The sequence below is a fragment of the Ambystoma mexicanum genome, chromosome 4p (assembly GCF_040938575.1).
Source record: "Ambystoma mexicanum isolate Mex_15411 chromosome 4p, UKY_AmexF1_1, whole genome shotgun sequence".
Taxonomy (NCBI): Eukaryota; Metazoa; Chordata; class Amphibia; order Caudata; family Ambystomatidae; genus Ambystoma; species Ambystoma mexicanum.
The window spans coordinates 912,078,786-912,093,378 of record NC_090927.1 but is presented as its reverse complement, the minus strand read 5'-3'; the positions used below and the strand labels follow the sequence as shown (position 1 = coordinate 912,093,378).

The 14,593-nt window shown below is 46.9% G+C and overlaps 1 protein-coding gene across 1 annotated transcript in view; it reads left to right on the top strand.

The window, feature by feature from the left end:
- Positions 1–14,593, top strand: part of PM20D2 (peptidase M20 domain containing 2) — a 421,619-nt gene that overhangs the window by 1,358 nt on the left and 405,668 nt on the right. The gene's annotated exons all lie outside the window — the stretch shown is intronic.

The window sequence follows — 14,593 nt, the reverse complement described above, 5'->3', positions numbered from 1 at the left end:
GTAATTAGCGACTTCCACACTCCCATTATGCCCTATGGGGCAACAATGGGAATGGGGAAGGGTAAATGGGAAATGGGGATTTACCGCCCCACTCACCTTGGAATGGGGCGGTAAATCCGCCATCCACCATGGTGTAAACAGAGTTTACACCATGGTGGTAAAGTAGGGAATTTACCGCCTGGGTTGTAATGAGGCCCATAAGGTCCCAGGAGTGAGAGGGGGATGGAAGAGCTGTAGAGGAAAGTCTTGAGCTTCCGGAATTTGAGGAAATCCGGCTCAGGACGGAGAGGAAGGGGGAGGCTGTTCACAGAGGAGGGATCCTAGAAAAGTGCTTGACATGCAGAGAGTTGGAGCCGGAGGAGCCTAAAGATCTGGAATGAAAGTATTTGGTGAGAGCAAGTTGTAGATAGAATGGTCCTCGGTCCCAAACAGCCTTATGGATGGTGCAGAGGGATTTGAATTTGATCATTGCAGTGACCAGGAGCCAGTGGAGGGATTTTAGGGCTGGAGAGATGCGGTCCCTGGACTTGAGGCCAAGGATAAGACTTGCAACCCTATTCTGGACAGTGGGCGGAGAGAGGAAGAGTAGATTGAGGAAGAGGCTGTTGCAGTAGTCTGGCCTAGAGAGTACCAGAGCTCTTGAGACATTGAGCTTCTGGGGAAAACTGAGAACGGGAAGGATATTTCTGAGGAGGTGGAGTTGAAAGGAGGCCTTCATGGCAAGGTCCAAGATGTGAGGGAGAAAGGAGAGGAGTCGAAGATAACTCCAAGGTTTCTGGTTTCAGATGCAGGAGAAGGTGGGGAGCCCATAGAGGGTGGCCAGAGTGAAGGGTGGCAAGAGGGAGTGGGAGTCCCAATAGGAAGTATCTCATTCATGCTGGCATTGAGACGGAGATCATTGGAGGCACACCAGGATTGGATAGCAGATAGGCAGTCGGGAATGGTGGAGGAAGTAGGGATAGCATCAGAGGGAAGTTTGAAGAAGAGCTGGCTGTCATCTGCATAACACCGAAAGTGGGGGGAGGACAGTGGAGATAAGGTGAGCAAGCGGAGCAAGATAGATGGTTCCATGTGTTAATAACGAATTAAAAAAGAACAAAACATTTTATAACAAATTTAAAACAGTGAAAAAATGTCTACTTTTCATTTTTTCCACCCCCGTTTCACTATCTTTATTACCCCACACCAACACCGTACCCACCAGTTTGAATCCCTTACTCCACCCCCTCATATACATTTAACATAACATTTGACTTTTTGTCGTTATTAATGTTTCGTTATAAAATACATTAGTTATTGTTAATTCGTTATTAACACTGTATACTGAGATAGAATTTAAAGAGCCAGGATGAGAGGTTAAAGCCGCCCTAGGGAACGCCACAGGTGGAGATAAAGGTAGGAGAGGAGAAAGATCCCAGGATGACCTCAGAGGATGACCTCAGAGGGATGGTCAGTGTGGAAGGAGGTTAGCCAGTACAGTGCCCTTTCCGAGATACCAAGGGTATCATGGAGTGTTTTATGAGTATGGAGTGGTTGACCATATCAAATGCAGAGGAAAGATTGAGTAGAATGAGGACAGCGGGAGAGTTGTCAAGAAATACCAGCAGTTCTTCATGGCTGTTCAAAAGAGCACTTTTTGTGCCCATGGATGCTCAGAATCCAGATTGCTGGTCATGTAGGCAACCACCGAGCTCAGTATGCTGGGCCAGTTGGGGGAGGACAAGCTTGTCCAGGAGTTTCCCGACACGAGGGTTCGGCAGAATGCTTTTTCAGGAGGTGGCGCACATGAGAGTGCTTGAGGGAAGAGGGGAAAGACCCAGTAGCAAGAGAGTGATTGCAGGAATCAGCAAGTGCAGGGGCAAGGGAGCTGATGCTGTCCTTAATTGTTCTGGAAGAGCAGGGGGAGACCTGTTTGGAGCCGACCTTCTTAGAGCAGACAAGCCTAGTGACCCTGTCCGATGAGGTTCGAGCGAAGGAGAAGCGAAATGCTGAGGGAGGTTTGGAGGCCAAGGCGATGGGAGGGGGGCGGGGAGAAAGGGAGGTGTGCTCCAGGATGTCCTGAGTTTTTTTCAATGAAGTGGGTGGCCAGTGCAGTACATAGGGCCTGAGAGGGAAGAGGCGAGGTGGAGACTGCATAAGGATTGGCTAGTTCCTTGCAGATTTTAGAGTTCAGCCGTGTTGTTGGATGCTCCAGAGACACAGGCCTGGATGTGGGCCCTCTTCTTAGAACTAATGGTGAGACGACATTGCCTTTGGAGAAGGCGACAGGCCAGTTTGTCAGAGGATGACCCTGTGGTCTGCCACTTCTGTTCCGCAGCTCTGCACTTGCGCTTCAGGTCTGCTTGGTCGGAGTCGTACCACGTGTTACGCTTGTTGGCATGTTTCAAACGGATTCTCGTGACTGGGGCAAGAATGTAGAGAGTGTTAGAGATGGCGACATGGAGGTTGCTGAGAGTAGAGTCTGCAGTGGGAGGAGAGTGTGGGATGAAGGTGGATGCAAAGGCAGCAAATGACACTCCTTTCATCGGGGCGGATGTCCGTGAATGAGGTTGGCAGGGCTGGGGAAGTTGCGGTCAGAAGACCCAGGTGGTAGGAGAGGAGGGAGTGGTCTGACCAGGAGAGCACAGTTGGCAGAGAGCGAAAGATCTGTGTGGATAAAAGCATCAGAGTGTATCCAGCCGAGTGGGTAGGACCAGAGGGGAGAATGGAGAGGGAGAGTGAGGTGCAGAGACCACGGAAGAGAGTGAATGCTGTGCTTGAGGAGTCAAGGTGGATGTTGAAGTCACCCAGAAGAAGAAGCTTAGAGGAAGATGTCAGGAGAGAGGAGACGTCTGCCCATTCAGAGACAAACAGGGTGATAGAGCCAGGTGGCCTATAGATTGTGGCAATGGTCAGGGAGGAGATGAGAGAGATGGCCACTTTGCAGACCAGGCTCTCGAAGGAGTATGGCTCGGTGGGTACGAGGGAAGAATGGACCCACTCAGGGAAGATCAGGGCAACCCCACCACCCGAACGGTTAGGGCAAGAAGTAGAGATGATATTGTAGCCATCCGGGAGAAGGGAGTCAAAAGCAGTGACTGAGCTGGCATCAAACCACATTTGTATGAGCGGGGATATCGAGGTCAAAGACTTCAAGAAGAAGGCAGATGTTAGCAGCGTGATAGCAGAGCAAGCATTAAGCGTGGCAAGATGAAGCAGGTCTCTGTCTTTGAAGGTTTTCTGAGGAGGGGTACAGGGGTGTGCTACACTAGTCGGAGGAGGGGGAAGAGGGACAGGGAGAGAGGAGGAAGGAGTAGCAGGTGCAGGAAGGAAGTTGATGAGGGACAGCAGGTGCTGGTCAAAGAGAAGGAGGTTGGGTTGAGGAACTTGAGCCATAATAGTGCCATTGCAATAGATATTAATGATAGACCTGAATGATGAGAAGCCGGCCAGAAGTGCTTTCCATCTGGTGCCACCATTAATGGGTTGAGGATAGGACAGGAGGGAAAGTAGAGATAAGATGAGTGATCCAGAGAAGAGGATATCAGTGACAATCTGTATGGAAGTTGCGCTGACCTAGGCGTCTGCAATGGGTAGACCAGGGTTGGTGGTCAGGAACTCTTTTTAAAAACTTTTTCCTTCCAGACTTTGTGAGAGTAGGAGGACAGTTGATAGTAAAGCAGTTAGAATAGATAGGGGACATAGTGAGTGCTGTAGGGATGGCGGGGAGAAAAAGACAGGAGAGACTGCACGGCACAAACTCAAACTCACCAGGCGGCCTATTAGCCAAAAAAGGAGAGGAAGCAAATGTAGTAGAAACAATTGGGTAGAATATTGGGTGTGTACAGTTGTTAAACACACCTGGACTCGAAATTGCCCAAACAGCACACAAATGTAATGCAAAAGTGGGGGTGTTGAACAGTTGTTAAACACACCACAATTTGAAATTGCCCAAACAGCACACAAACGTAATGCAAAGGTGTGGGATGAGTGAACAGTTGTTAAAACCACCTAGATTCGAAATTGCCCAAACAGCATACAAATGTAATGCAAACGTGGAAGGGTGAACAGTTGTTAAACATACCTAGATTCGAAATTGCCCAAACAGCACACAAATGTAATGCAAAGTGGGGGGTGGGTGGAACAGTTGTTAAACACACCTGGATTCGAAATTGCCCATACAGCACATAAATGCAATAGGAAGGAGGTATAGAAGGCATCGACGCGAAAGTAGAACATTTGGCTTTGGCACGGCTCGAATCAACATTAGAGAGTTAGTGAATAGGCCTCAGGTAGTCAGAACATAACTCACAAGTGCTCTGCAACGGGAGAACAAGGCTCCAGGAGAGTAGCCAGTTCTTGGAGTAGCTGGCTGCATGCTGGGGGATTGATTGCATGAGGTGGAAGGTGCTGCGGAGGAAGAGTTGGGGGTGTGAGGGCCTTCCGAGCTCTACAAGGCCCGGACAGGAACAGAGAGGAACCTTAGTTGTTGGGGGCCAGCTTAGCCTGCCAGCACCCTGTATTGGCTTTTAGGGTAATGAGTGGGTCAATCACAGCAGCATTAGGGCAGGCAGACCAGGCACTGTTCGGCCGATAATGGCGGTGGCCATGATAGAAGGTAAAGGCCCCAGCAGAAAAGAACAGCCAAACTGGGCTACATGGCCAATTTCTGTGCAGCCAGGAACATCAGGGGCGAAACCCAAACATACATTTCGCCTGCAGCTACACAAGTCAAATTAGGTGAAATTTTATGCACCCCGTTGCGGTGCCCGCATCATGCCAAACACATCAGCATTAATCAGAATGCAGCCCAACTGGGCTTACCTAAGATGGCGAGGATCTGAAAGCGCTGCCTCAGCCTTGTGGTCGCGTGGGTCTTGTTGGGTGCAAGACTGTATCTGTCGTCTGGCAGAAGTCAGTTTAGGGATTAGGTTTAGGCCTACGGCATTGCACTGTGCACACTGACATTTAGAGGGTTCATGGGAATGCTATATATAGGTCTGTGGAAGCAAATTTACAAATTTGTATACACATTTGATTAATGTTAGTATACCATTTTACAGAAGTACAATTTTTAAGTGCTACTTATATGGCGGAGCACAGAAACATTCATATTTTTTCAAAACGGGTGGGTAGCTCACGTGTTAAATGCTCACCTCTGACATGGGGCAAAGCTGCACTTCGAACTGTGGTTGCTAAATTGTTAACCAAAAAATGGTTAAGTTATATTACATATAACTTTCACATCACCATAAAAAACAATCTAATATCACATACATTTCATATATAAAGATCAGATAAATACATCAGATCACTAAAAGGATAAAATCACAACAACAAAAAATCCAGAATTCAACAAGTTTCCCTTTGGTCGTCACAACAATCCACACGGTGCTATATTCAATTATTTGTTATCCATGTTCAAACAGTAGCACCAACATTAGTCGAATTTAATGCTGTCGAGTTTCATGACAAAAGATCGCGGCATTCTGTGAAAACATGGCAAGCTGTTTCCATTTTCCCCTCAATACCGCATAGACAAGTCCTATCTTCTCTAGCAATATTAAGTTCTGGGCAAATGGATGCCAGAACTAGTAATTTGTTCACTCTAAGCAAAAGGAGAAATCTGCCTAACGCAGCATTTAATTGTTAAGAGTGCCGGTCGAATCTCATCAAGTGCATATAATAACATACATTGTTATTAAAAACAATCAGGACAAGGCAAGAACCATAATAATCACATTGTTTTTTCTATAGTGGTTGGTGTATTTTTTTTTTTAACAACACTAATTTAAATATGTGTAACTCTGTTTCATCATAGTTTGTCAGTAGAAACCACCAGAACCACACTTTACAATTTATGACTCGTGAATACAAAGTTATACTGGTGAGAGGCTGACACTGTCATGTGTAGTTAAAACAAAATCTGCTCTTTTTGTTTTTGGTGCATATCGCAGTGCCCCCGTGTGGCCAAAACAATGCTCGAGAGAAGAAAGAAGGGGAAAGCTATCGAAAAGCAGAATATTTGGCATGGCAACCGGCAGTGCTTGGTGAAGCATTAACTGCGGCAACGATTGTATTTCGTTTTTTGCTGGCATATCAACCAATGAGGGGTTTTCCTAAATGTGTGCCAATCGGGACTTTGGATGTAGGAAGGATAGTTTGCGCTGTACGCTGGCCTTGTGTATGGCACTCATTCTGCTTTGAGTCGGTGACTGGTGGAGCACACGTAGCACACAATTATAATGCCCTTTCATTGGATGCTTAGCTCCCTCTCCAACCCCCTGTGCCTCCCCCTCATCCCCTTGTCGATTTGCTTCTCTGTCTGGGAACAAGTATGCGTGCAAAGCTCAAACTTCCTGATGCAGCTGTGCTTCCGTTTGGTTCAGAAAAGCTTTTTTTGTCCTGTTGGCTCTAATTCAAGCAATAACAAAACAAAAGAGGTGATGGCTGGAAGGTTTTGAATTAATCTTACCATCTGGCATTGTTCTGGGAAACCCCCCAGACCATTGTTCTTCGCCTGCCAAGCCATTACAGAAGGGGAAAGGCATGCCACTCGGGCCACCTCTATGAGGTGAGACAGCCATCGGCTTAGTGTGTCGAACACTCATCAAACGTGATTGCATCATTAGGAGGTGCTCCTTCACCAGAGGCTCCTCGTGCCTAGCTGTTGATAGTGACTCGGCAGAGCTGATTGGGGTCTAGGGCAGGAGTCATTGAAATCCTACGCCTGTGAAGCATGGCACACACCGGCAGTGCATTGGGGCTGCAATGCGTCACACTGCTGTTGGGCCTCCAGCTGAGCTAACGGCATGGGTGAGCATATTGACAGTTTGGGCATTCTCTGGGGGTTCAACAAGCAGGTATATCACCTGACTCCGTAGCTCCCTTTCTGGCACAATCTCACTATCTCCTGTTAGATGCACTCTTCAGCTGTTGTCTCGGCCGTTCCCTGTTATACTGTATCTCTATTTCTTGTTGTCTACCAAATCTTTTTCTATCAATTTCTGCAGTCCATGTCAGGCACTTCCTGGTGGGATGTTTTCTTGTCGGATTACTGCAGGTTCATTGCTATTTTCGGACTAACACTGGAAGGATGTCAAGATCAGCAATAACCCCATGTTACACATAAGCACGTTTTCAGTGCACCTGTGTATACAATCTTCCTTGCTCACACCTTCATACATAGCTCAGCCCTGCCTACAAACCCACCCAGCCTAACTCCCCCTTGCCTTTCCCAACCGACCGTAGCTTACCCCACCTATCCCCAATCACCTTTCATGCCACCTACAACAGACTCTCACTAGCTCACTCCTGCCACACCTATGTCTGTCTGTACACCAACCCACCCATCACTCGCTCACACTTCCCACCCCTGCTCATCCCCCTCCTATTTTAGCGCTCCCCAGCTCATCCCAACCAACACTAGCCCTCCTCTTGCCAACCCAGCCATCTTCACTCCCACCGTCTCTAGCCCACCCCTTCCACGTAACCCAGATATCTTCCATTTAGCTCACTCCTACCGACCTTAGGTCACCCCTGATCACATAGTTCATCCCTGCCTTCTGACACTGACCCTAGATCACATCACCTATGTCTCCTGACACCCACAAACGGCACACCTGCATACCTCAACCACCCACCCTAGCTTAACAGTGCCCACAACCCCCCCAACTCACCCCTGCTCACAACCAAAAGTGCACCACCCTCCCTAGCACAGGCCAGCCTATTCCCACTCTAACTCACCTTTGCCTACCCCCACCCACACTATTCCACACCTGCCAACCTCCACCCACTTACCATCACACACTCCTGCCTACCTCTGTCCACTTATTCCACCCCATCTCACCCACCCTAGCTCAGCTCTGCTCCCTCACTACGACTCCCTCACCAACCCCAGCTCAACCACCCAAAAGGCCTAAGTAGGCAGTAATTACTTTAGTTTCAAACTTCGCTCTTTGTCGCTTTCTCTTCTCTTTACTGATTTTCCCTCTGCCTTTCTGCTGCTTTTTTCTCTTCTCTCTCTCTTTATTGATGTTCCCTCTGCTTTTTTGCTGCTTTTTCTCTTCTCTCTCTTTACTGATTTTGCCTCTACCTTTCTGCCACCCTTTTCTCCTCTTGCCCACCCCTGCCTCTAGCTGCTTCCCACTCCTTCCAACCCCCCTCCACTGTGATTGGCTCACCTCCGTGGAGGCCATCCTCTTAACAGAGGGACCAGGGCAGCCTTGCCAGGGCAGTCCTCGGCGAAGGGCCAGAGGCTAAGGGCAGCTCCCTACTGAGCAGCTCCATTCCGTGTTTGCCAGACGCTGAGCTGACAACTGGACCTACCTGTGCTCTGAACAGAGCCTGATGTAACATTTGTACCCCCTTATGAGCACATGCCAACAAATTGCCTCATGACTGCTCCACCTCCCAAAAATGGCTGCTTACGCTGCATCATCTCGTATCATGGCTGCAACTTTGCTATGTTCCTGGCTCATGGATGTCCATAGCTCATGCAGTAAATAAAATGCTCTCGGCTTCGGCACCCCTCACTAATCTGTGTAGTAATGTACAGCAACAGAGGCAGAAGGTGTGCAGAGTGTCATCAGTCCGCTGTCTACTTCCACCTCAGCATACCATCATGAAAATGGATTAGTAGGGCCATTTATGAAAATAAAAAATATACAGCCTGATTCATGGAAATATCTGCATGTAAAATGCAGATTTGCGTGCCATTCTGCCCGAAAATCCCTGTTTGGGGTATGGGGATTTTCGGGCAGAATGGAGCGCAAATCTGTGTTTTACGTGCAAATAATTCCATGAATCAGTTAGTCAGCTGCCTCCCACAACTACACTTAAAATGGAACAATTTACATATCTATTTTGAAGCTCAACATTGGGGACCACGTCTGTACCCTCAGCGGGGAGGCATTGTGGCTAAATAGCTCAGATAGCATCCACTCTGGTTTCTTGTGCCCCACAATGAACCCCTAGTGGTCAATACACTGCTCGCTGGTAAACCCGTTTGTCACTCATCTTACTCATGGTCTGGCCTAAGCTGCTGCAAGCAGCATTTTCCATCAAGACTTTGTGCTCTGTGTACACATTTGTCCCCACTGCCCATGCACCATCCTAGGCTTTGGCCTCTCCAAGCCCCTCCATAATTAAACAAATCCTGTATGGACAATATGTTCCCATTACAAACCTCTTGCAATGCGTTTTTTTTTTCTTCAACTCTGGAGATAGGGCTACCAAACCTGCCACACTCTTGTATTCAAGCTTAGAAACTCCAAACTTCCAGATTCCATGCAGTGCCCTTCAAATATTCTTTAAAAGATTTTCTCAGGCTAAAGAATTATGTGATCAGAAACCTGCTTACCCTAAACTGGACTGACCATTTTGGTTCCGTTTGTTAAATTAGAAGCCTCAACTCCACCCACAACAAGGCTGAATCCATTTTTGACCATTACAAGTGATTGGACATTATTTATCAGCAGCTCCTTCACCCCTTTTCCAGCAGATCTCTTAAAAAATGTAGATGACAAGACACCTCCAAACATCCCATAAAATCTAGACAACCACCTTTCGGAATGGATTAATGAAATAACTCCCTCTAAGGTGGTATCTGAGAAACCTAAACCCCCTATAAATGGGTCGTTTACAGAGGAGGTGAATACTCAGGGAAGGTTGACAAGGAACTATGAGAGAAAGTGGTAGCCTACTCAGTCAATAGAGCACTGTTTATTTCACATTTGGTTTTATTTTATTTTGCAGAAGAGTATGACATTGCAACATTACATCATTCCAAATTAAAACTCCCCCAACAAACTCCCTGGTATTCCCCCCGCCACCCTCCCCACACCCCATCCTTGCCCCTGGTACTGCTTCCGCCCTCTCTGAGCAAGTTCTGGGACCCCTGTCAGGTGAACGCATCCACCCATCAGCCCCTTGTTTCCCCCTCCCCCTACTGTGAAGGCACTCTGAACAGCGGGCCCCTCCGCTCAGGTCACCCACATTTCACCCCCTCAATCTTGGACCTCCTGCCTAGGGAGCACCACCACAGGCCAACCTGCCCACGGGTCCGGCTACATATAACGTTCAATAAAGGGGAGCCAGTCTATTTCCATTAGTCCAGCCCTTCCGTGAAGCCCTGGTGTGATTCTTTCCATGCTATAGATGTTTTTGGCTAGGTTGGATCATTCCCTGATGCTGGGTGGGTGTTCATTTTTCCATTTGGTGACAATGCAGGCCCTAGAGGCTAGCAGTAAGGCTGCTGCCATCTTGGGAGACCAGAATAGTCTCCCGCGACCTCCTCTAACCCAAACAAGACCAACAGGGGTGAGTTAGTTCTAGCTATACCATCTAGGTCCCTGATCCACCCAATGACCTCATCCCAGAAGACCTGTATCCTGGGGCAGCCCTGACTTGCAGGAGGGAACATTTTTGACAGTCGGACCAGGTCAAATTGCCACCTATGGAGGAGCTTGACGAGTGCTGTGTGTACTGGCTGATAGTGATGTCGTGGAAACCCCCCTGCACAGTCTGCTCCAGAAGACTTCGTCTACCTCCACCCCAAAGTCTCTTGCCCACCGCCATATCAGGTTCTCCGTGGTCCCACCCCCCACCCAGCAAAGGCCCCATACATGGTAGATATCAACCCTCTCATTTCAGTACCCCTGTTCAACGATTTGAAGGGAGTGAGATCTCCTTGTCTTTTACTTAATGCTCTGCGCCATGAGGACCCCTGTTAGCTGTAAGAACAAGAATGCTGAGCGTCTACTTTTGCCCAAGGGCCCCTCCAGGTCCGTTATGTTAATGAAAGTGCACTCCCTGAAGAGTTCTCCTATCCTCTCAAGACCGGCCTCATACCATTTCTGAAATCTTCCTGGATTGGGTAGGGCATCTCTTACTCCGGTACCCAGAGGTGCCATGTGGTAATTCCCTTCATTTCCGCCCCTTGTCTCCAGATGTCCCATAATGTCCCCAAGATAAAGTGCTCCTGGATTCTTTGTGGCAACTTATTCCTCGGCATCCACAACCATTCCCCTACCGTAGCAGGGTGCAGGTGAAAGTTGTACAAGGCCAGCTATTGGTGGTCTGGTTGGGACCTGAGGTGGGGAATTAGAATTCTAAGTTGGGCAGCCTTATGGTAGAGCATCACATCTGTTAGGCCCACCCCGAACCCCTTATCTGTTAGTAAAATCAGGGTTGCTCTGGGAATTCTTGCCTTTTTCCCCTGCCAGAGGAACCTATGAAGGCCCCCATGTATCTCACGGCGTCCGTACGGGGAGCATTTGAAATAGACACAAACCCTTGGGAGGACCACCATTTCATAGCGTTGAGATGACTCAACCATGAAATTGTTAGCTTTTGCTATTTTGCTAGCGTCCTGAGATCCCTTGTAAGATTAATGCCAAAGTATTTCATTGTGTTTAAGTTAACCTCCAACCCGAGTGGTGCAAACCTTCCAATATCCCCATCCCTCCTCCTGTCCAGTGGAAAAAGAATCGATTTCGATCTGTTTATTTTAAGCCCGTCCACGGTACCATAGTGTTCGATCAATTGGAGTGCTGCCAGTATGGAGACCAGTGGTTCGCTTATATGTAGCAGCATGTTAAGTATAAGGTGACATTGTAGTCCACCTCCGGAGCATCTTTGATCCTCTGGGCAAGGGGTTCTATTCACAGGGCATACAATGTCGGTGAGAGGGGACACCCCTGTCTAGTTCCCCTCCCGAGTGCGAACCACCATGAGTATGCCCCATTTACCATGACTGAGGCCCTTGGGGACGTGTATTGCCATAATCCCTCTAATAAGCCTTTCCCAATACCAGATTTAACGAGAACCGCCCTGAGAAAACCCCGTTCAACCCAATCAAGTGCCTTTTCGGCATCAATTGAGAGAAGGGACGGGCCCCCCCATCTCTTGGGATGCGTACATCAGATGCAGTATCTTCCTCATCGTGTCCGCCACCTGCTACCCCTTAATGAACCCCACTTGGTCAGAGTGGATAAATGTGGGCATATACCCTTCCACTATCACCCTTGTATAGAGCTTGGCACCTGTGTTAAGGAGGGAGCTCGGGCGCCTCCGAGGGCCTCTATCCACCTTAGGTATCACTATAATAGGAGCCCGAGAGAAGGATTCCGAGGATTCCTATTATACAAACCTCCCCATATAACAAGTGATTTTGTAAAAAATCTAACATCCTACCTACTTGCCAACATTAAAGCGAATACAAAATATTTGCTTTTGGGCGACTTCAATTTATGGTTTAACCATAAAGATGATAAAATTGCTCTGGAAATGCAAAAAGCATTAGAGGAATTAGGATTTACACAACGGGTTCAAGAGGCCACACATAGATTGGGACATATCCTAGACTGGGTTGCAAGCCATGAAACCAATGTTAATAACGTAATACTCTCACCCTGCCCATGGTCGGATCACTTTTTTGTGTATTTTGACATTTTAGTAGACTTTCCTATTAAACATAAATGTCAAAACCCAATCAAAGTACCGCACCAAAACTTAAAAAACATCAAGGTGAATAAGCTAGAGTCAATTCTTAAAAGTACAACTGACCTTATATTTGACTCTCCGGAAAATCTAGAAAAAAGGATTTCCTCCAACTTAGAAAATGTTGCTCAAATTCTCGCACCTATAAAGATGAAGACGACTAAAACTGGAACTAAACACAATCTATGGTTTACCGCTGAGCTTCAGTCGTTGAAATCACTTGCGACCAAATCATATCGCTTGTGGAAGAAGGACAGTACTCCTCACCTTCTCAACAAATACAAAGCCACCATTTCGACTTACAAAAAAGCTATTACTAAAGCTAAATATTGCTTTTTTAATGACCAAATACAAAATGCCCAGCATAATACTAAAGAGCTTTTTCGCATTCTGAAGGAACAAGAAAGGACTAATCACACTATCCCAGCTAGATCCATTTCAGATGATGTTACTTGGTGCAACGTTATGCAACAAGCTATGCATAAAAAACTAGATAACATCAAGTTAAATATACTAGAGAAAAGTAACAACCTAAAATGCACAGTGACTAATCCTTCTGAATGGTCCTTTCACAGAGCACCAATGATTCCTATTTTTAATCTCTCCCCCATAACAGAAAAGGAATTAGAAATCATTATCACCCAACTCAAGCCTACAAGATGTAAAACTGATATGCACACGACTATGATAATTAAGACTTGTGCTCCTTCCCTAATCACTTCTATATGCCAATTTGTCAATACCTCTATATCTACCGGCACGGTACCTCAGGATCTTAAGAAATCCTGGGTCATGCCAATTTTGAAAAAACCTGGACTTTCAGTTGACATGCCAAGCAACTATCGCCCTATCACCAACACAGCATTCCTGCTTAAGATTCTGGACCGGGTGGCATATATACAAATCGCCGAGCACCTAAAATCATACCCCATCTTTAATGACCATCAATCTGGATTTCGAGTTGGATATGGCACTGAAACCGCGCTTCTCGAACTCAAGCCCAAATTGATGGCACGTATGGATAATAAGGAGGCCTCCCTGCTTATGCTGCTGGATCTCTCCGCGGCCTTCGACCTGGTGGACCATGATATCATGGCCACCAGGTTGTCTGAAGTGGCTAACTTCTCCCCACTAGCCTGTAAATGGGTCTTGTCTTTTCTTAACAATCGAGTTAGCAGAGTCTTCCAAGGCAATGCCGAATCCGAGCCCATTCTCACAACTTGTGGTGTTCCTCAGGGTGCCTGTACTTCTCCCTGCTTATATATTCACGGCTCCTCTGTTTGCAATGCTAGACCATGAGAACATTATATTTACCAACTATGCGGATGACACTCAATGTGTCATCCCGCTTCTTGGGTCTCACAGACTGGATGCCATTAATAAAGTCTTTGCTATAATTGAAACCTGGATGGTTCATAATAAGCTAGCACTGAACAAGTCCAAAACTGAACTATTGGTAGTTAGCTCACCGCACACCATTACTAAACTTGGTCCACAGTATGATAATTTCCAACTGGGTGAAGAATCCATCATACCTTTAAAAAAAGTAAAAACTTTAGGAGTGACTTTTGACCAACATCTGTCTATGAAACAGCATGTTAGTAGTATTGTCTCTTCATGTGCATACTACATTAAACTTTTAACACATCTAAGGCCTTTTATTTCACAGGACAATGCAGAAACTATCGTGAGAGCAATAGTAGGCTCTAAAATAGACTACTGCTCGAGTCTTCTTATGGGAATTAACAAATCTGAAAGCAACAGGCTGCAAGTCTGTCAAAATGGGGCTATTAGATCCGTTATGAAACTCAAACACAGAGATCATGTCACACCAGCAAGACGTGAGCTGCACTGGCTGCCTGTGTCCGCTAGAGCTCTATTCCGTACCTTGCCTAATGTTCATAAGTGTAGAACTGGGAAGATGCCTAATTACTTACAACAGTTACTACCTTTAAGAACTAGCACAAGAGCTCTTAGGTCAAAAGATCTGTCCCTTCTATCTGAACCTAAGTGCCACACCGTCAGAACAACAGAGGCAGCTTTCTGTTCTGCTGGACCCAGAGCGTGGAACGCTCTTCCGCTGGAGATAAGATCTATTGAATCTTTAGAATTC